Source organism: Labeo rohita, chromosome 12 (genome assembly GCF_022985175.1).
Source record: "Labeo rohita strain BAU-BD-2019 chromosome 12, IGBB_LRoh.1.0, whole genome shotgun sequence".
In the NCBI taxonomy this organism is placed as follows: Eukaryota; Metazoa; Chordata; class Actinopteri; order Cypriniformes; family Cyprinidae; genus Labeo; species Labeo rohita.
Genome location: NC_066880.1, coordinates 4,055,609 through 4,080,307, shown reverse-complemented (window position 1 = coordinate 4,080,307; position 24,699 = coordinate 4,055,609).

Genomic DNA, 24,699 nt, shown 5'->3' with positions numbered 1-24,699 from the left:
CTTCTTTAAAAAACAAAAAAAAAAAAAAAAAAAAAATCCTACTGTTCAAAACCTTTTGAGTGGTAGTGCATCTATCTATCTATTAAAAAATGATTGTTACATCATTGACCCATAAACGCTGGTGAGGATTGCATAACATCATTGTATAATCGTCATTTACTTCCACCGTATGCCCTATTTTCCTTCCTGAAGTGGATTGTTCTCACAGCATCGTTAGTATAGCGTGGAAAGAATGGCTGTATCTGTTTGCAGGGTTTTTTTTTTTTTTTTTTTTTTGCCTCCTTCTCTTAATACTGAAGGTCACTGCATGAATTATGTGCATCAAACCAGCTGTGGAAAAAGCGCAAGACATTACTGTCTGGTTCAGGTTAAGAAAAAGACTTTAGCTAGAAACCGAAAGGTTTTCATTTTCCCACTGTACTTCTGTAATGCAATATGCATCGATTGACTGTTTTTCTCTTTAGCTGTTAGTAATTTTGCGTATAAATAGTTAGCTTGTTCAGTGGCTGTTAAAGCCTGCTCCAAAAAATAAATAAATAAAAAATTCATTCAGGATCTTGCTGTGTCAGGGAACTTTAATCAGTCCACGGCGTAAATAGCTCACATCCTGTCTTTTCATTATTCCACGCTTATTGGCTTTTTGGAGGCAAAAGAAGAAGTTCTTTAAGCGGGGAAGTGTCTCAACTCAATTAAAAATTAAAATCAAACATTTTATAGAGGGTGAACTATTAACACGAGTTGATGAATATAGGTCATACCACAAAGAGAAAGAGAAAAGCTTATTAATTAAATAATAAGGCCAATTCCGGCACTATCAGACCCCGTCAACTCATTCCAGCGGAGAGGGGAAAATAAATTGCCCGGCTCGGAAGAAGCTCATTTTAAGCTTGTTTACAGCGCTGGCCGAAAATGTCAGGTTAACTAAATCCCGAACTCGCTTCGCGGCTACAGTGAAAGGTAATGAGTTGATTGAAAAAGGGGAGGGAAAAAAAGCTGATTAGTCCTTAACGTCGTGACACGGGCCGCATTAGGAACCGGAGTAATCCAGGTCAGAGTGGAACAGGGTCATCGCAGAAATTAACTTTTTGTTCATTAATTTGTCTGGATTAGTCGAGGGCAGAAAGACAGCAAATCTGCTCCAGTTTTTTCGTATGAAAATCATTTAAAAGTGTACATCAATTGTGGCTGATGGGTGACATTGGGGTTAATCAGCCTGATGTGTCCTTTTAATTGCTTTCTATTCAGAGTAAATTCATTAGATAATGTTCTCTTCGAAATTCCGGAATCAATTTAACAGAAGAAAACCACATTAACAGCTTTGCTTTCATTACCGCGTGTTGTCGTGTCACCAGACCTGGGCCAGACTTCCTCTAGGCAAACACGTTTGTGTACCGTGATTACTTACGAGGGATTTATTTCAAATCCGTTCTTTTCTCCATTACCGATTCGCCCGAATTCGACGCCGAATTATAACAATGCAATAAGCCCCGAAACCCCATTTAATCACCGGAGTGAGCCGGCACGCTCAAAGGCCTGTATCGGTAGCGCTGGTTGTTATTTGTGGTTAATTTGGACTGATTACAATGTGGGTAGTCTTTGGCCTGAGGCAGAGAGATGCTGGAAGAGAAGACACGAATGGCAGCCGCACAAGAGAGCGCTTTCTCCGCCGTTGGAAGAACATAAAGGAGAGCGTTTGGCATTGTGTGACGTGAGAATTTCGCAGTCCTAAATGTGTCAATCACCGTGCTTCAGGACTTTGTTTGAGTCATTAAGATGGCCGGCGTCTTGCGAGGTGTCCGCGAGTAATTTTCTAATGGCTGGGCGCGTTCGGCCGCGGGGTAAATTCCGCGTGGCGACGGGGGGTGGATCATCCGAGCGACGGCGAGCTGATGGCAGTTAATTTATCAATTATTTGAAGAGGATAAATTTGATTTTCTTCACATTACAAGGTGTGAGCAGGAAGGCACGAGTGCCTGTGCTACGCCACAGCTAAAAGTGCTTTCATAAAATGACTAAATAAAAAGGTTATTAAGTAACAAATTATCATTAGAATAACAATTTTATTAAAGCTAAATATTTTCCCTACAGGGACACTAAACTAAAAAATGTACTGTATGGCCTCATGTGGCTTGTTGCTTTTATAAAAAAGAAATAAGAAAAATATATTATTTAAATAAGTATTTTACATAAATAAATAAATAGCATTAAATTCATAGAATTAAATTCCATGCACAAACACATTAATGTTTTTAAAATAAAAACGAATATGTTTTTCTTATGAATAAATATGTACAAATAAATATTTATAATTAATTGTAAAATACAAATTCTAATAAATAAATAATTAAATTAATTCTATTACAACACATTTGTTTGTGAAGTATCCATGTACGAATAAATGTAACTAATTAACAAAAAAAAAAAAACATAAAAAATAATCAATTTTATGTCCAAATGAAATGTACAAATGATTGATTGAATGATAAATAAATAAAGAGCATTAAACAAATATAATTAAATTCCATTACAATATCATCTCTCATGAATACATTTGTAAAAATAAATATTTATTATTAATTAAAAAAAATGCATTTATAATAAATAAATTTCATTACAACATATTTATTATGAAGTATCCATGTGTGAAGAAATGTAGCTAATAAAAAAAAAAAAAACATTAAAAATAATCAAATTTATGTCCAAATGAAATTTACAAATGATTGATTGATTGATAAATAAATAGCATTAAATAAACAGAATTAAATTCCATTACAATAAATTTATTGTGATTTTTTTTTCCCCATGCACAAATACATTAATGTTTTTAAAATAAAAATGAATGTTTTTCTCATGAATAAATGATATGTACAAATAAATATTTATTATTAATTTAAAAAATGCATTTATAATAAATAAATAAATAAATGAATTTACAAAATCAACACATTTATTGTGATTAATTAATTGATAGAAAATAAATAAATAAATAAAATTACATATTTATTGTGAGGTGTCGATGTACAAAGAAATAGATAGAATTAAAATGTATTTGTTTTAATTGTATTATTAGTTCAATTTAAAAGATAAAATTGTTATTAAAAATATTAGATTAAAGATAATTTTCTACCTGATGCCATAAACTGCCAATTAAAGTACATTTTAAAAAAAGGCTGATTCTAATTTTGATTCTAATTGATTCTCAGATGCTGTTGACTTTATTAGCAAACAGCCCCAGCCGCTGCCTTCTTGCTAAACTCCCCAAAACACACACACACACGTCGGTCTCCTCCCAGAGCCGGCCCTCTCCCCTACAGCCGCCCCATGCAGAGCCTCCACATAATCAAGGTAATTTGCCTGAACTTGGGGGAATATTTACTACATCCAGACCGGCTTGGTTTGATTGATATCTACCCTTGTGACTTATTAGGCATTGTCAGAGAAAAGGCCCTGCGGTGATGTTAAATAATTTTTCATTGATAATCACCCTGTCACCGCTATCGAGACAACTTTTTGAAGACCAACCTGACTGCGACGGGAGCGGGAGGAGAGGAGGTGCTCAGGGCCGACACAAGGCCTCTTAATTTCTTAATAAATGCTTCTTTGGAGTAGGACAGGGATTAGGGCCGAGAGAGCTGTCACGGGGACAGGTGAGAGAGGAATTGGCAGCCTTTAATTTCTCTGTGAGGAACGATGAGGCTCTACGGGGACTAATCTCCTTATCAACACTGAGCCACCGCCTCAGGGCCAGTGCTGCCATTCACACCAAATCACACCCCCCTCAACCCCCATTTCCCTCAGACTCGAGTTTTGCATGGCGGATTCAACTTAAAACTAATGGTGCCAAGTTCTGTTTCACGTTTATTCAATAGGACGCAAGTATGAGACGGTTTGACGGCCAGAGCGATGACTGTGCGCGGAGGAAAGGAGCCGATCTCGACGTTTGTCCATGTGAAGAGGACTGATTCTGGAACTGAAACACACAGACCACCCACAGTCTGTTCAATGATCTTCTGAAGTGTCGAACTCAAAAAAATGGCTAGTTGTAACCTGATTGGCTGTCACTACACAACTTCCAGGAGCGAACCGGTCTGGAAGCCAAAAGAACCAGGCATCACATTGATACAGCAGGTTAGTAGCATCAAATCTTTGAAAGATGTTTAAATTAAGCTAGGTATTATTGCACGCTCTTAAAACAAATGTTACAAGGTGTGAAGAACATTTTGACAACCTAAAGAAACATTTTTGCACTTTGAGCAACCCTTTGTGCATTGAAAAGGTTCTATGGATGTTAAATGTTCTTCATGAAACCATAAAGAACCTTTATTTTTAAGAATGCATAAATCACTTTTTGAGCTATATCAGTGAATCACAGAAACTCCTGTGCAATTATTTAAGTTTTTACATTGTGGCATTTTTTTAAGTAAAAAAATAAATAAAATAAAATAAAATAGTCTACAGATCTGTGGGGTGGAAAAAATGTTTATTTATTATTTCTTAAACTTAAAAAGTCTACTAGGAAGAACAATTGTGAAACAATACATATAATTCCATGGAAAAAAAAAATCTTTAACTTCTGGGAAGAATATTTAAAAATGTATTAAAATAAAATATTCAAAACAATTTGGAAAATAAACATTAATGTTTGTGAAATAATCTAGAGCTGCAAAACAATTAGTCGCGATTAAAATAAAAGTTTATGTTTACATACTATATGTGTGTGTAATGTGTATATTTATTATGTGTATATATAAATACTAGTGCTGTCAAATGATTAATCGCGATTAATCGCATCCAAAATAAAAGTTTTTATTCACATAATATATGTGTGTATATTGTGTATATTTTATTATGTGTATATATAAATGCATACAGTATATATTTTTAAAATGTTTATGAAGAGTTTATTTGCAAAAACAGATAACTCAGTTTTTTTTACATTTTCAAAAATCATGTTTTTTATTATTTTATCATGCTACCTAATCAAAATAACCCAACTGCAGTTTGATAGATTGATTGGAATGCACAATGAAAATTGTTAAAAATGAAATTATCTGTTTTTGCAAATGAACTCTTCATATTTATATTCATATAATTGATATTATATATAAATATTTTTTAAGTATAAAGAACATTTTTCTTAAATATATACATGCGTGTGTGTGTGTGTGTGTGTATTTATGCATACATAATAAATATACACAAGACACATATTATGTAAACAAAAACTAACTTTGGATGCGATTAATTGTGATTAATCGTTTGACTGCACTAATAAATACACACATATGTATATATTTAAAAAATATTTGTATTTATTGTATGTATTTGTATGTAATCACTTGTATATAATTTATATTATATATAAATATAAATATTTTACATATAAATCTATCAGTTTTCCTGAATATATACTTATGTGTGTATGTATATTTTTTAATCGATTAAGCGCGACTAATCATTTTGCAGCAAAATAATCTGTCCATCCAATCCTAATGAATGAAATTTCTATCTGACTGAAAAAGTTGGTGCAAATTTTTAACAATCCGTTAAATAGCATAATAACTGTCATGTAAACCATTTGAATCACACATAATTGCATATAGTTGCATTTAAAAGTTGCTTAAATATAACTGGAATCTGTGATCAAATTTTATTTTTTCATTTTCAAAAATCTGTGCATGTAAAAATAGTTAACTTCATGCCACAAGTGAAATGTCTGGCTATGAGAAACTCAACCAGTGTCTGAACTTCACCAAATTGTGAAGCTATGAATCTTGGGACGTCTTCTAAAAACGTCCCTGTCACTCAAATGTAAGACAAACACCTTCAATGCTGGGAAGTCTAGTTTTGAGAGCAAAACTGAATCTGAATTTCCCACATGCTCTCCTCTGTCAGTGTGCAGGGATTCACCGCTGTTTTTTTCTTACAATATTAATATTAATGTCCATGCGAGAGTACCTCTAAACAGGGGGAGTGGCGGTGGCTGTTTAAGGCGTGTAATGTAAGATGACACGTGGGGCAGATCAACAGCTCTCGTCACGGTCTTTCCTGCTGAGACGTCTCTTCACCTTCCACTCCAGACTTTATCAATTACTGTCCAACACAGCGACAGGCTGCATTCACAATGACTCGGCTGTCGCCGAACGTCAATGCGCGCTTAGCACTTCCTTTGAGTCAGACGAGGGCATGTTCATTTACGACATGAAAATCTAAACCGTTAGAGGTTAATCCACATTCTGTGTCGGCCTCGCAGGGGAGAGTCTCGGCTGAACTCCTGGATATGCTGTTGTTAGACACGGAGGGTCGTAAAAATATGCTGCACTTAACAAATATGGAAGAAATGTCCATGTTTGACATTACATTGAAGTTAAAAGTTAAAATGCAAGGACAGAGATTGCCTTAAGTCAGGACTTCTGGTGTAGGGTGTTAGTTCCAGAAAATGGATAAAGCCTATATCAAATAGTTGCAAAGAGGAAATGGATAGAAAATCATTCAAAATTGTTCATGACTTATTTTGCAAAAGCTGCTTTTCTCAAAAATCGATTTTAGCCGGCTGCAAGTAAAAACATTTGTGACCTTGGACCACAAAACCAGTCATAAGGGTCAGTTTTTTAAAATTGAGATTTATACATCATGTCAAAGCTGAATAAATACGCTTTCCTGTGATTTCCTATGGTTTGTTAGGATAGGACAATATTTGGCTGAGATACAACTATTTGAAAATCTGGAATCTGAGGGTGCAAAAAAATCAAAATATTGAGAAAATCGCCCTTGAAGTTGTCTAAATGAAGTTCTTAGCAATGCATATTACTAATCAAAAATTACGTTTTGATATATTTACGGTAGGAAATTTACAAAATTTCTTCATGGAACATGATCTTTACTTAATATCCGAATGATTTTTGGCATAAAATAAAAATCGATAATTATGATCCATACAGTGTATTTTTGGCTATTGCTAAAAAAAAATACCTGTGCTACTTAAGACTGATTTTGTGGTCCAGGGTTACATTTATGAAAGACTTTGTTTTAATTAATGTGGTAAATTTCTAAGTCAAATGTGTCTTCACAATCATACCACTAGAGTAATAAATAAAAATTATTGTTTTCTGAAGCCCAGTCATTAATAATTCATAAATATTTAGACCATATTTTTCTAAAGTAAAAAAATAAATAAAATAAAATAAAATAAAATAAAATAAAATAAAATAAAATAAAATAAAATAAAATAAAATAAAATAAAATAAAATAAAATAAATAACTAATATTTAAAATGACTTTACTTTACATTTACATGTAAATATGTATCTTGTCTTACAGTTAAGGTCAAACGTTTACATCCCCCTTTCAGAATCTGCAAAATATTAATTATTTTAGCAAAATAAGAGGGAGCATACAAAATGCATGTTATTGTTTATTTAGTACTGACCTGAATAAGATATTTCACATAAAAGATGTTTACATATGATCTACAAGAGAAAATAATAGTTGCGTTTGATCCTGTTTTAAAAGTTTACATCCCTTGATTCTTAATACTGTGTTGTTACCTGAATGATCCACAGCTGTTTTTTGGTGATAGTTGTTCATGAGTCCCTTATTTGTCCTGAACAATTAAACTGCCTGCTGTTCTTCAGAAAAATCCTTCAGGTCCCACAAATTCTTTAGTTTTTCAGCATTTTTGTCTATTTGAACCCTTTTCCAGCAATGACTGTATGATTTTGAGATCCATCTTTTCACAATGAGGACAACTGAGGGACTCATATGCAACTATTACAGAAGGTTCAAATGCTCACTGATGCTTCAGAAGGCAAAACCATGTATTAAATCCGGTGGGGTGAAAACTTTTGAACAGAATAGAGATGTGTACATTTTTCTTATTTTGCCTAAATATCATATTTTTTCATTTAGTACTGCCCTTCAGAGGCTACAGAAGATACTTACATGTTTCCCAGAAGACAAAATAAGTTAAATTTACCCTGATCTTCAAATTCTTTGCATTAAAAAGTTTAAAAAACCTACGTCAGACAACTTAAAAGATCTCTAAGAATCAAGAAGTTCCAGAGAACGCTTGTGAAAAAATGGTACTTGTTAAGCAAAGAACCGCTGAGGAGCCTTCAGTATTATTATTAATATGAACACAGCCTACAAGGTTTTTCCACTTTGCACATACACAGTATACTGCAGGCTGGTGTACGGGTCCGCTGTAGAGGTAACTGATCCCTGCAGAGTTGCTTTCGTCTCATGAGGTTAAAATCATTTCGGCGCGCAGGTCTGGAAATTGCCTCTCACTTAGACAACTTCAGGTGGGGTAGAGCCCAGTAATCTGCTGCACTTAATGAAAAGTTTAAAACAGTGGGTGAAGGGTCAAGACCTCCCAGCCTGCTGGAGTTCCAGTGTAAATTGTCTGAATTAACCGTGAGTATACGGTCTGAAATCGTATCCCTGCGAGGAGCAGAACATGCAGTAAAGGCGTTACAGCTCGTTAACTTCCCCCTCAAAACAGATTATCCTGCTACTGCCCATCGGGGAACCGGCTGCGCCCGATTGGCCGAGAGGGCGTTCGTCTGTATTGATCAGGCAAAACCAATCGTGTGGCTTTATGTCCACTGTTATGGCAAATATTTATGGAGGACACATTAGCCAATCATTGAACAGCGATAATGGGGAAAGTGCAGCTGGGGCATGATCTCATCGGGCGAAAATTGGTTGAAGGGCCGTTTATAAGACGAACTAAACCAGCTGTCGGCGTGCAACTCAATACGTGTGCGTGCAACTCGCTACCGACTCTGGAAACTTTAATGTAAACTCATTCCAACAGGTGCTGTTTGCGTCGTTGCATACAAAGCTCTAAGATGTAGTTCTGGCTTTAATAGTTCAGTAAGCTCTTACAATCGTTATTTATACTGTAATATCCATAATATAAAGCAGACATTTCTCAGAATCCTCCTTTACTTCTTGTCATCTTGATGAAAACCCAGGGTATGAAAGCTTTGAAAGATCTGAATGTATTACATAAACAAAACAAACTGTGATTGGCCGATGTACCTGTCACTCAGACGGTTCATGTACAAATGGGAGGTTCTTAGCCAGAAAAAACAATGGCTGTGTTGACGTGCAACCTTATTTATTCAAAATCAAACAGCTCACATAAATGCCAACATTTGAGGGGGAAAAAATCCAACTAATTCTTTCAGTCTGAGTGAAATTCATTCAAAAAGAGATGGTGCAAAATTTACATCCATCAAATAACATAATAACTGTCAGTTGCATTCCAAAGTTGCGTTAAATACATTTGAAATCTGTAGTCAGCAGGGTTTTTATAGTTAACTAAAACTGAAACCAAATTTCTTGCTTGCTTTCTAACACTGGTAGTCAGATTTTATTTAGCCAATAAAATAAAATAAATGTCTAAAAATATATAGACATTAAAAACTAATAAAAAAGACAAAACAAAGAGACAAACAAAAAATTACTAAAACCTTAACAAAAATTTAAATAAAAACAAATTCAAACTATTAAAAGACTACAATAGTTTTTCATTGATGCTAAAATAACACTAGTAGTCAGAATTTATTTACCTAAAATAAAATAAAATAAAAAATATAAATAAATAGAATAAACATTATATAGATATTAAAAACTAATAAACATTACAAAACAAACAAAAAATTACTAAAACCTTAAGAAAAATGTTAATGAAAATATAAAAAGAAAATATAAAAAATAAACTATTAATAGACTACAATAGCTTTTCATTTATGCTAAAATAACACTGGTATTCAGATGTTATTTATCTAAAATAAAATAAAAACTATATAGACATTAAAAACTAATAAAAAATACTACCTTAACAAAAATGTAAATAAAAACAACAAATATAAAAATAAATATAAATTCAAACTAATAATAGACTACAGTAGTTTTTCACTGATGCTAAAATAACACTGGTAGTCACAGTTTATTTAGCTTAAATTAAATTAAATTAAATTAAAAAAATATAGACATAAAAACTAATAAAAATTGCAAAACAAACAAAAAATGATTAAAACCTTACATTTAAATTTAAAAAAAGGGAAAATATAAAAATAAAAACGTATTCAAACTATTAATAGACTACACAGTATCTCATTAATGCTAAAATAACGGATAGTTAGATTTTATTTAGCATTTTCAAAAATGCAAACGGTCATGATTTTCAAAGTCCTAAGATGAAAACACACATCTCATTACACGTGTAGTTCTGGCTTTAATAGTTCAATAAGCTCCTCCGACCCTTATTTATACCATAATATCCATAATGTATCTCTAACAAGCAGCCGTTACCCAGAATCCCCTCTCACGTCTTGTCATCTTCATGAAGGCCGAGGGTGTGAGAGCTTTGAAAGATCTTTGCATTAAGTCAGCGTGGCCTCTAATGATTAGTGTGAGTGGGGAGCTTTCATTTCCCCAGTCCTAGAAGATCACAGGGGACGAATCGCAACACCCTTCTCCCTCTGCGCAGAATGGAGGTGATTAAAAACTTAGCGGTGAATTGGACCATCAGAGCCCTTTAAGAACCTGTTCTCTCCTCCTCTCTTCTCGCTGAGTGGAGCTACCTGGGTCTTTTACGAGAGGATACATCATTAATGAGGATGAGAGAGAGTTAATCATTTTCACAGTCACCTCCCCTCATTCATTCCCACAATCCACCCATTTGCACTCGACGTACTCCATTCCTCAAAGCTCCATTTTGAGGGCTAATTTAAATGTGTGCTTTATTATGGATGCACAGCTCATGCTGGGTCACGTCATATAGATGTTCAAATTATGAGTCTTATCTTCTCTTTATGTGTTGCTGCGAAGCACATTTTGATTTCACCAGATCTGAAGTCAGTAAAACATGAAACGACTCACATAATACTGCCCTCTGAAAAGATATATGTTAATAAAAGATTAAATTCTGAAGATATTGTAGTTCTAAATAAACCAAACAATTAATGAAATGCCATTTAGTCTTTAGACATTACCATTCAAAATGTTTGGGGTTGCTCTCTTATGCATTTGTTTAATCAAAAATACTGTAAAATTGTGAAATATTATTGTAATTTAAAAGAACGGTTTTCTATGTGAATATAATGTATCTTGTGTTTTATTCCTGTGATCAAAGCTGAATTTACAGCATCATTACTTAGCCTTCAGAGTCACATGATTCTTCAGAAATGCTCAAGAAACATTTATCATCACCAATGTTGAAAACAGTCATGTTGCTTAATATTTTTGTGGAAACCGTGATGTTTTTTCTCAGGATTCTTTCATAGAAAGCATTTGCTGTCACTTTCGAACAATTTAATGCATCCTTGCTATATAAAAGTATTCATCACATCTTACCCACTTTTTTTAAATGGTAGTGTACAGACTTCAGATTGTAAATATTACTCAATCAAAATGTCATCAGCTAGGTCTGCCATTAGAGTTTCAATAGACTTCTCTGAAAACAAAGCTTTAGCTTTGTTGCTTTTGGCATGTCAGAAGTTGTTGACTCTCCAAGCATGGCGGTGTTGGATCTGTTGGTGACTGTTAGTGAATCACTGCTTGTTTACATATGTAAAATGAGCCCACCTAATTGTCTAGTCCAATATTCCCACTCACAGACTGTTGTTTGGTCATTAGAACCAATAAGAAACTTGTTTCGTGCCATTTGTGGCTGACATCATTTGCTATCCAAACCACTCAATAACATCTGATTCATTAGAATATTGATTCGTTTTTACCAGAGAAAGTCCCCATTCATTTCATTTCAGGTTTGTAGTGATATAAAATGGGCATAATCAGCTCTATTTCACAAATTCACATTGTACATTAAAATGTAAACCTACCTGTGGTAAAATCAATGTAACGCAGACCCTAAAGTGGCTAGACTACACAAAAAGTTATGTTTGCAGTTCTAACTAATTTTTTTTGACAGTGTGTGAATCATTTTGACCGGATTATTAAAAATAAACAGTTCAGAAGTTGTTTATGAATTATTAATATTATTATTATTTTAAATACTAATACTGTTATTCAGCAAGGATGCATTAACTTGATCTAAAGTGACAGTAAAAACATTTCTAATATTACAAAAAATATATATTTGGGAAATAAGTCCTATTCTTTTGAACTTTTTATTCAGTAATGAAAATTCAACCATCACATGAATATATGTATATATATATATATATAAATATAAAATATTATAAATATTTATAAAATATATTCAAACAGAAAACACTTACACTGCCGTTCAAAAGTTTGTGATCAGTCAGACTTTTAATGTTAAAAAAGATTCTTATGCTGTTATAAAAAATATTCTTATGCTCTTATTATCAGGGCTGCATTTATTTGATCAAAAATCCAGAAAAAAAGCTATAATATCTTGAAATATTATTTCAGTGTAAAATAACTGTTTTCTATGCAAATATATTTTAAAATGTAATTTATTCCTGTGATGCAAAGCTGAATTTTCAGCATCATTACTCCAGTCTTCTGTGTTACATGATCCTTCAGAAATCATTCTAATATGCTGATTTATTATCAGTGTTGAAAACAGTTGAAAACAGATTTTTTTTTTTTTTTTCAGGATTCTTTAATAAATAAAAAGTTCAAACGAACAGCATTTATGTAAAACTGAACGTTTTTGTAACAAAATGTAATACCATTTAAAAATCTGTGGTCAGTAAATTTTTATTCTTTTTTTGAAAGATATTAATACTTTAATTCAAGGATGTGTTCAATTGATAAAAAGGGAAAGCAAAGACTTATATTGTTAGAAAAGATTTCTATTTTGAATAAATGCTGTTCTTTTTAACTTTTTATTCATCAAAGAATCCTAAAGGATTTGAAAGGAATTGAAAAAAGAATCACAGGTTCCAAAAAAAAATATTAAGCAACACAACTGTTTCCAACATTGATAATAAAAGTATTAAAAAAGCATATTAGAATGATTTCTGAAGGATCATGTAACACTGAAGACTGGAGTAATGGCTGATAAAAAAATCAGCTTTGCATCACAGGAATACATTTTATTTTTTAAATATATTAAAATAGAAAACCATTTTTTTAACTGTAATAATATTTCACAATATTACAGTTTTTTTTTTTTTTTGTATTTTTGATCAAGTAAATGCAGCCTTGATGAGCATAAGAGAGTTTATAAAAAAAATAAATAAAAAAAAAACATTAAAAATCTTTCTGAACCCAAGCTTTTGGCAGTGTATTTTAAATATAAATATTCACAATATTACTGTTTTACTGTATTTTTGTTACATTTAACAAACAAATTTTGTTTGTTAAATTTATACTTGGTCAGCATAAGAATTTTTTTTTTTTAACAGTAGTGTATTTTGTATTATTTACTTTGTTCCAGTCACTAATGTTTGTCTAAATCTCCACAAAACTCTTTAGCATTCCTTAAAGTACAACTTATGAATGCAAGGGAAACCGTACAGCACTTCTTCATAACCGAGGTCTCCATTAAGCCCTCGTCTCTGCGGGACGACGAGTGTGAGCGCGTGAGGCGCGTGCGTAATGTGTCTGTATTCCTCGGTGTGTGGTGTGTGAGTTCAGGAGGTGAGGCTGTGTCTGTAATCTCAGACGGTGAGGGTGAGTCCTGACATGCTCCTTTTTCTGCTCCAGGAGTCACATCATCAGCGAGAGGCTCATTTTGCATACTAACAGGAGAGGAGAGGGAGTCACACTTGTTCGAGAGGACACTCGTGGAAAGCGCCCTCCCTGTGTACCCACACAGCTCTCAGGTTAGCCGCAGATGACCTGCGCCGCAGCAAAGCACGGATGTCGCATGAATATACATTTAGATGGATCTGAATCTCAAAAGTGCTTTGATATACATCAGTAATGATTTGAAAGCGTACATTAGTACTTGCAAAAGAGAGATTAATGGGAGATTCATACTCAAATACAGTGTCCTCTAAAAGTTTGGGAACATCGGATTGGCCTGTTGTTCTGTCAGTCATTCAGTACAGCCATAAAAGTGGGCTGACCCATAATCTTAAACCATTTAATTCAGTAATCAGTAATTTATTTTATTTAATTTTTTTTTTTAAATGATCAAAAGTGACTTAAAATATATAATTAAATATATATATATATATATATATATATATATATATATATATATATATATATATATATATATATATATATATATATATATATATATATATATATATAAACATTCAAACAAATCAGCATATTAGAATGATTTGTCAAGGATCATGTGACACTGAAGACTGGAGTAATGATGCTGAAAATTCAGCTTTACATCACAGAAATAAATTACTTTTTAAAATATATACAACTAGAAAATTGTTATTTTAAACCATAATATTATTTATTTATTTATTTCATCCAAAATTCACCCTTGGTGGGCACAAGATTCAATTATTTATTTATGTTAACACTTATTTCACAAAAAATACACCTCACTGAAATGTATTAAAGCTAGTGTATTATGTTAGTTCAATGCATTTATAACCAAAAATGATGAGGATTTATGCACTTGGCCCATTGTGTTTTCAAATGTTGAAATGGTACTTCCAGAAATGTATTTTTGAAGCATTTTAATGTGCAGGTGCAATTCTAAAATGAAATAAAATGAAATGAAATGAAATAAAATAGAATAAAATAAAATAAAAATTTTAAGTCACATTATGATAAATAAAGAAGACAGCGTGTTACATTTAGACCAACTATATACATATTTATAGCTGCCAGATAATAATCTGAAAATAGTACTAATAATACTATTAATGCATTTATAACAAAACATGAGGATTTTTGCACTTGGCCCATAGTGTTTTTAAATGTTTAAATGGTACTTCCAGCAATGTATTTTTTAAGCATTTTAATGTGCAGGTGCAATTATAAAATAAAAACATGAAATGAAATGAAATAAAATAAAATAAAATAAAATAAAATAAAAAGATAAGTTACATTTTGCCATATAAAGAAATAAAAAGAAGGCATGTTACATTTAGGCCAACTATATACATATTTATAGCTACCTGATAAAAATTTGCAAATAATACTATTGCCACACTGAGCACTGATGTTTGATGTACGCTCAACAGGCTTGCATGCCAGAGTATATGCTTGCTATCTACGTTTCAGAACAAATTACAGCCCTTAAGCTAATTTCTCTGATATATAGCACTATAGAGCACATCGAACCATGTTAATGGTTTTAATATTTGGCTGCTGGAGGGATTCACTGTATGGCAAAGATGGACAGAAATCCAGCTAATAGCTTTCAGTTTCATTAAGATAGAAACTCTCGGCACGTCTTATAATCGGGAGACAATTTGCAAATCATTAAGAGAAACGTAAGATTACATTAAAACACTGAGGATCCCATTCCTCAATGGATTCATAATCTTTTTGATAATAGCGATTCAAGGTTGACGCAGACTCAGTTGGACAGAGAAACCGCCAGTCGGAAAGCAAACACAACTCGCACTTTAACGAGAGAGAGAGACAGAAGCAGCCGCATAATCTCCTATTCAGAGCAGGTACTAATGAAGAATTCCATATATTCTAAAATTTAATTAAAACCCCAAAGATTTCAAATTAGATGCAATTTGAAATGCCTGGGGCAGAAATACATGCACTTGCGTGGCAAGGGTATCAGACTGAAAGTTGATATCGTAATTGGTCTTGATGTATTTTCTGTGTTGCCAGGCTGAGGCGAGGAGCTCATAACCATAGACAAATTCTCAGTAGATTACCTGCTCATTGAGAATGCCATCACTCAGGTCTGCTCTCCTCTAAATTACCCCGCCACTAAAGCTCTCTTAGCGAGACGCAGCTGGCCACCAGCACCACACATGCGTTATGCATGCCGCACCCACTGCACGCAAATATGCTCGGCTGAATATTAAAATATAATTGGCATTCATCCTAAGTAGCTTAAACCATTTCGATATTTTCTTTTTAAAACGATTTGGAGTCTCGGTAGTCATTATTTTCAAAGAGGCAATTCATAGTCTAATGACAGGGAAGCAAACGCAAAGGTTTACTCAAACATGTGTGTTTATATGCTTTCTTGTGGTTTGGTTGAGCTTTTATTGGACAGCCGGAAATGAGAGTCTATTATCTAATAACACAAAAATGCACCAAGTACAGAAACGTCCATAGTCTGTTATTGAGTGTTCACTGATGTAAATGCATGAGAAAACATACAAACGTCTGTACTAATGTAAATGCATTGTAGTAACCTGAGTTTGAACTAAAACACTACAGTTTTTGGTCCTACTACCGAATTGTAATTAATTCATATATTCGAAAATCTATGAGGAACGTTAACAAAACTTAATTCATGCAAGTCTATGCATAATCTATGCAATCAATGCACACAATTCCAGTTGCGCAAATTCAATTTCATGCATCACTGTCATCATCTGCAACCAGTTTTTTTTTTGGGGGGGGGGGTCAAATGCTGCCATGGTGAAGCAACAGTTTAGTTAAAAATAGTATAGTTAGCTACCTACATAAAAACACATCTGGTTTTAATGGTAGAGACATTTTATGGTTACTCTAGAACCCACTTTTTTCAGTATCAAGGTTTTTTACGTCACAAACAATTTTCTCAGAAATGTTTCGGCTGAGATTTCTAAATTGCCCAAAAAGTCCAAGTTTTGTCTTTGTTTTCATACTTGCTTGAAGGTAAAGACTGAAAAGTTTGACCAATAGCGGGCAGTTATTATACATAACTGACCAATCGTGGCTCAGAGAAGGTTGGATCTACAGACGACAGTCAAAGCAATGCAAATACAGTGCTGGGCAGTAACTGATCACATGTAATCTGGATTAAGTAATCAGATTCCAAAAAATTAAGTACTCACAATTAAGAGTATATTACATTTTAAAATGGTCAATCAGATTACTTTTTTATTGATTTTCCTTATTAAAAATCCTATTGTGTGTCATACAGTTTAGCTTTGACAATATTTACAATATAGAATGGCCGTGTAAATGTCATGTAAGTAAATTTGCATTTTATAAATATGATACATTTAATAGTAAGTTTAAGTTAGATTTCTACATTTAATGGTAAGGCAAGATAGATATAAAAAAGTAATCTAAAAGTAATCCGAGTACATTACCTAAAATTAAGTAAAAATTAGGTTTCATCATGTAATCGGTCATAAATAACAGACTACAATTTGTAAGTAATCTACACAGCACTGTGCAGATATGAGGACTGTAGAGAGACCTTCAATTGGAAAACATAGCAGAAAACCTAGGCATTTTAGGTAATTTAGAAATCCAGGCCAGGACATGACTGGGAAAAAGAGGATGTATGGTCAGCCTAATAGTTTAGGGTAAACAAAACATGATCTAAGTCTGTCAATGCAAACAATTCTAGTTGTGCATATTCAATTTCATGCATTATGATTCAAAATCAGAACGTAATGCAGAGAACAACAATAGTGTTTGTGCATTCTCACCATTACTAAAAAAGGAACTAGGTTAAATGCTGCTATTGTGAAGCAACAGTTTAGTTAAAAATAGCAGTTATATACCTACATAAAAACACATCTGGTTCAATGGCTGCGGCAAAATCTATATCAGTAGGAACAGACATCGTAACAAGAGTTGGCTATAACAAAACCAGTTGTAATTGTCCTATTTTTGTGATGGAGAGACATGCATACGTTTTCAAGAGATTTTTGTCCATTGAAATATTTTTACACAGTACACTCCACACTCTCAGAAAAAAAGGTACAATTCTGTCGCTGGACAGAATTGTACCTTTTTAGTACCTATTAGTACCTTAAAGGTACATTTTAGTACTTTGGAAGTACATATTGGTACCTTAAAAGTACATATTTGTACCTTAGGGTTCCGCCCCAGCGACAGAACTGTACCTTTTTTTCTGACAGTGCACTGAATGAAAATGGCTGTGTTCATTTTTAAAAATGAAACATGCCTTCTACCCTGGTTACCATGGTACATTTTTGTAAGGACTGCGTGTGTGGGCATTATTTCTCTCTGCTAAATAAAGCTTTATTCATCATTCTTTGCTTTCACACACTCTTTATTTTTTGCACTAATACATGGAGTGTCGAGGAATTAAAGTGCATCTGTTGGAGTCTTCTGGGAACCCGGAAAGCAGCGTTCCTGAGTGTTTCTGGGAGGCATCGCTCTCCCCTCACATACATTCTCACTTGAGATTGTAAAAATGTCAGCCTGCCAATCACGAGTATTTGAATTTTCTGTTGACAGGCGCAGGCACCTGGAGGATGTGAATATGATAAGTTGTCACCTCGTCATGGAGATTCTCCATTCGGCCTGGAGAGTGAGACAGTAATAATTTTACAGACCTTCACAGTTTCAAAATAACTTTTAATATTAGAGCGGGGAAAAAAGCTGTTGAATTATAAACGCCCGCCGCTGCGGTTCTTCAACACCGCCATCTGTCTTTTTGATGGAGATGAGGAGAGAGAGAGAGGTGCAGAGGTCAGCCCGTAACGTGGGGACGACGAAAAAACCACAGCAGCTGCTGGAACGCAGAGACCGGAGAGTATTTTCATATGCACTTCTCATTGGGAAGCAAATCAAACTGTGTGGTCGATCTGAGGTGAAGGAAAGTCACTTAAATTCTTAACCACAACATGGGGCCTGACTGCATGTCACCCCTTTTTTTCACACTGCAGAAGCGGAAAAGGTGTGAGGAGGAATGGACGTGTCTGCAATTGCTCCAACTTGAACGCTGGCCTTCATTTGTATAGGAAATGCCTGGTGTAATGATGTAAGTGTGCTTACATGAGTCGTATTTACAAAATGAGCACGCCAAAATGTCGTCATTACCAGTGGGAACCTCTGGATCTCTTTAGGACCACTTTTTGCGGTTCAGAGTCAATTTAAGAACCATGATGGTAGCAAATGGTTTTGGCAATTGTAAAAATGGAATAGTTCACTCAGAAATAAAAGCTCAACTCAACCTCATGTCATTCCAAACTAGCACAACTTTCTGGTTAGGCTTTATTTTAATAATCCACTTTAGATATTCTACTAACTATATGCAGTGTTGGGGAAAGTTATTTTTAAAAGTAATGCATTGCAGTATTGCATTACCCTTTATGGAAAGTAATGCATTACGTTACTTTTGCTTTATTTTTTGCCACCTGGGCTGGGCTTTTTTTTTTTTTTTTTAATAACCAAAAACCCTAAAAAAATTTTGGCAGTTTTAAAGGCACTTTGGCATCTAAAGTGAAATTAAGAAGCATCAGGTTGAAGAAAATGCTTCTTCACTTACTTCCAATTTCTCTCAACATGGTAACAAGAGAGTGAATAAATGGGAAAACATTGTAACTTGCATTACACATTTGAAAAAGTAGCTCAGATATTTCATTGTAAATTCAAAAGTAGTGCATTACTTTACTAGTTACTTTAGCAAAGTAATCTGGATATGGAAGTTACTTGTAAAGCCTTACTTTGTGACAACATCTCAAACTAATTTGAAACTGCATGTCAAATAACTCTCATTAGACTATTTGTAGACTGTTATGTTATGGTTAGGTTTAGCATTAGAGTTAATAGAATAAGTTGACTTGTAAGTTACTTATAGTCAGGAGAATGTGTGTTGAGGGACTGTTAAAGTAGTGTTAGCAGATATTAAGCAGACACTGTACTAATACTCTAATGACTGCTAGTTGACATGTAGTTCCAAAGTTACTTAGAGTTAGTAAAATGTCCCTAGTGAAAAATAAATATACTAAAATGTATTTAAAATATATTTATTTCATGCCAAGTATGCTAGAAATACATTTACATATTATGCATTTAATAAAAATACCCTGCAGTTGTAATTTTAATATACTAAATTGGTATACTTAAAGTCTGCTAAACTGGAACAAATAATTTTGTGCTTAATTGTGCTGAAGTAGTGCTAAAGTCAAACTAAAGATATGCTGAAGTATATTTTATTGTGCTAAAGTGGAACAATTGCAAGTATACTTTAAGTACACTTTAAATATTTTGCATTTAAAGACAGATATTATTTAAAGATCATATAATCCTCATCAATAGTGACATTAAAAACATATTTTAGGCTTAATATTATGAAATGTGCATTGTGCCCAAGTAGTACTCTAAATAAAGTTTAATTACAATTTTTATATCGGTAAGTCTTGAGCAATGTGTCAGTAAATATGTTAATAGACTTGAACTATACTTTGTATAAAATAAATGCATTTTAGATCTAAAGCAGATTTTACCAACTTTTTTTTCATCTGTAGAAGGCAAAATAAGATAATTTGAATACTGACTTTCATTGCATGGAAAAAAGAATTAAATTTATGTTTTTAACAATATTTTTCAAAAATTTGATTATTTGTGTTCTGCAGAAGAAAGTGGGTTTTGAACAACATGAGGTTGAGTAAATATTGAAAGAATTTCGCTACAACTGTTTTTACATTTAAGACCCAAATCTTGAAATCTCCTTTGAAATTTGTGAAAAAAAAAAAAAAAAAAAACAGTTCCTCTACAGTATTTGCACAGTGTTTTCCAAAATGTCACTTCTAAAATAATTAAGGAAAACCTTGCATTCTATTCGGATAGTAGCATATACTTACTATTTCTGCAACCAATTTTTTCTTTCAGGTTAAAATGCTGAAACTACAGTGTGAAAATAATATCGCTGAGCATTGCTTGAAGTCTGCGTTGCATGTTACACTGGCCAAACCCAACAGGAACTGGAAACTGAATTGGAATAACAGGAAGAAGAAAAGTTCTTCTCTAAAATGTAAGTTCAGACTTCAAGGTTGTTTTAACCTTTCTTTTTCCAAAAGTTTTAAAAACAAGCTTGAAGTTCTCACAACTGCAATCTTGCCACCCCCGTTCAATTCAAAAATTCAAAACCCGAATTGGAATTTACAAAACATTCTCAAATCCATTCTGAACAAATGGTGTAAAACCGTTACAGGAACTTCCCAGGATGACTTGAAGACAGTATCATTCACAGAATCATTAGCATATGCCCTCTCCTCTTCTTTCTCTGCCAATCCGACCTCTCAAAGCAAACAAAAGGCTCATTGAAATTTCCAAGCCGTACGTATGGACTCACTTCTTCAGCCAACTAATGTCAAGAGTTGAGCTTGCTTTGCTTTCTGCACCTGTGCCAAAAATTATGCAGCACCCAGCCAAGACCAACATGGCCACTTGGAGCGGCTAACCGCTAACTAACCCTCATAACTGGCCAGTGTTATATGCCATCCAGGTGCTATAAAACACTCCACTGTGGCACAATGAGGGAGAGGCCGGCGTGATGTAAGTGGAGTTGTGGAGTGGGATTCTGGGTGCGTTTGGTGGTGAATGAGTCTTTCGGCGGTGGAGACTGTGACCAGTGTTTAAGGGAGGGAATTAAAGCCCCTCAGGGGACCGTATCTGTCTGCACGCTGTTCGGCTCTACATGTACGAACCGTCATTTGATCTGTATTAAATTCTTGTAAATGTTTTATTTGTCTGTCGCCAGGGTTGGCATACAGCATGTGACAATGTGTAAAATGTGGACATGTCAAATTTGAGAAATCAAATCATACACATGCTACTATTCGAAAGTTTGGGATAAGTAAACTTTTGGTTCAGCACTGAAATTAATACTTTTATTTAGGAAGAGCGCATTAGATGGATTAAAAGTGACCGTAAATACATTTATTTTTATCAAATGATCATGAAAAACAGTTTCCACAAAAATATAAACCAGCAGAGCTGTTCTCAACATTGATAATAATATTTTTTCTTGAGCAGCAAATCTGCATATTAGAATGATTTCTGAAGGATCACGTGACTGGCGTAATGATGCTGAAAATAAAGGTTTGCATCACTGAAATAAATTCTGTTTTAAAATATATTACAATAGAAAACAGTTATTTTAAATTGTAATAATATTTCAAAATGTGTTGTGCTATAGTTCACCCAAAAATGAAAGATCTGCCATTAATTAATCACCCTCATGTTGTTCCAAACCTGTAAGATTGTTGTTCATCTTAGGAACACAAATTAAGATATTTTTGATTAAATCTGAGAGTTTTCTGACCCTACAGCAGCTGCCTTAAAATTTTAAGTTAAATCAACTTAAAAGTACAAGTCATTTCAACTCACTACAATAAAATAAGTTGAAATTACTTGTACTTTTAAGTTGATTTAACTTAGGAGTTGAAATTACTTGTACATTTAAGTTGATGTAACTTAAAATTTTAAGGCAGCTTAAGTTTTTAAGTTGAAACTGGTAAAAACCTTTTACAGTGTACATAGACAGCAACACAACTACCATGTTACATTTCACAATATTACTGTTTTCATTGTATTTTTTATCAAATAAATGCAGCCTTGGTGAGCATAAGAGACTTCTTTCAGAAACGGCTTTGGAGCATAACTTAAAATACATTTCTTCTCTTAATCAAGTCAGCTGGTTGTTTTTTAGATGTCGCAGTTGCACATTTCAATGCTCAAAAAGAGTTTAACCTCCAAATTTCAGAGAAACTAAAAACTGAACCAAAAACTAACATTATGCTGCCAAGGAAAGTGACACATTGCCAGCACGTCTTGATCGGAATATTCAAGGGAGTGAATACATCTATTATAAATAAACCAAAACAACGAGAGAAAGATGTTGTGAATAACTGGCGGTTGATTTATACAAAAAAAAAGTCAGTCGAATTCTGGAAAAAACAACACCAGAAGCCTCACTATGAACCTGTTCAGACTGCAAATGAATAATTTAGTCCCTAATGATTAAAAAACAATTACAATATGCACAGCTATCAGGTTAAATCTTATTCAGATGCGAGCGCTACTTGTATTTTCCACATTCGTTTTTTTCTGTATTTTTTGTGTGTTAGGCCCCAGAGGTTTAACACAATTCATTATGTATGAGCATCAACTTACAGTACTTGACTGCCGATTAATAGAAAGTTTTCAGGATGAACATTAGCGGAACGTCATGCATACAATATAGGGCCTTCTTGTTTGTGACTAATTATTTACATAGGCTACATTCTGTATGAATATGCATGCACCGTATTTAAATGTACGCATCTATTCTTAGTCAAGAAGTGTAGATTATTCAGTAGTTCTGACTACTTTGGTTGTGAAACAAAGGTATTCATCCATCTTCTTTCACCTGTTTTTCCAACACTTGATATCTACATCCCTCTTGCATAAACATGAGGACAATGACCAAAGCTGTTAATTCTCATTTATTTAAATTCTTTGTTCCATGCTTGATAGTACAAATACCCACCTAAACTCCAGAGCTCTCGACGCTGTAGATCTTTCCTCTACGTGTTCTGCGAGCGCTTCCCTTCCTTCGGTGGTTTGGGAGAGAGCGAGCTTTGTTCTCGCCCAGAAACTGACACTTCATATAGTTTATGGTTTTTAATAGTAGCGGGCATAGCAGGAGTAGAGCTGAGAGTTGGTGCGAGTATGTTTAGCTGCGGTAAAAGAATTTCCATTAGTTATTGGATTCAGGTTTTAAAAGGAAACCCCTGAAGTTTCCTGTACTTTAATATTTCACAGAAGAGAAATGGAAATGAATTATGTTTTCAAATGTTCTCACGATCTGTTACGAGAGGAGATAAAGTATATATTCTTTGCTGAAATATTGTAACATTTTTTACAAATGAATCATTAATATGGTGACTTTTAATGTTTCGTTAAGCTGTTAGAACAACCATACTATCACAGACCAGCAGAGTCGGATAATACAGTACTTGCGTAGAGAAACAACGGTTCTGTTCTAAAACCTAGTGAACTGCCTTGCTTTCTACTCCCTATGTAGACAAAGTGATAGTTCACACAAAAATGAAAAATCTGCCATTAATTAATCACCCTCATGTCATTTCAAACCTGTAAGACCGTTGTTCATCTTAGGAACACAAATGAAGATATTTTTGATAAAATCTGAGAGCTTTCTGACCCTACAGCAGCTGCCTTAAAATTTTAAGTTAAATCAACTTAAAAGTACAAGTCATTTCAACTCACTACAATAAAATAAGTTGAAATGACTTGTACTTTTAAGTTGATTTAACTTATGAGTTGAAATGAATTGTACATTTAAGTTGATTTAACTTAAAATTTTAAGGCAGCTGCTAAACTTAAGTTTTTAAGTTGAAACTGGTAAAAACCTTTTGCAGTGTGCATAGACAGCAACACAACTGCCATGTTCAAGGCCTAACATGGAAGAGAAAAATTGTTGAATAAAGTCAGTATTTTTGTTTTCTTTGTCCACAAAAAGTATTCTCGTAGCTTCATAACATTACTTGAACCACTGATGTCACATGGACTATTTTAACAACACTCTAAAAAATGCTGGGTTAAAAACAACCTAATTTGGGGTTATTTGGCAACCCAGCGCTGGGTAAATACTGGACAGAACACATGCTGGGTTATTTTGACCCAGCTGGTTGGGTTAAATGTTTTACCAAACACGCTGGGTTATGTAAGTCAACTATTGTTTAAAAACTATCATATTGCTGGCTTAAAATGGACTGAAACATAAAAAACACACACAGAGAAATACTAAAGGCAACAGCAATAATCAAAAGATGAACATTTATTATTAAGCAAGAACACATGGACAAAATGCAAGGCAAATTGAATTTATTCAGGTGAATACAGCATAGTTTACAATATTACATACATTTAAACTCATCTAACAAG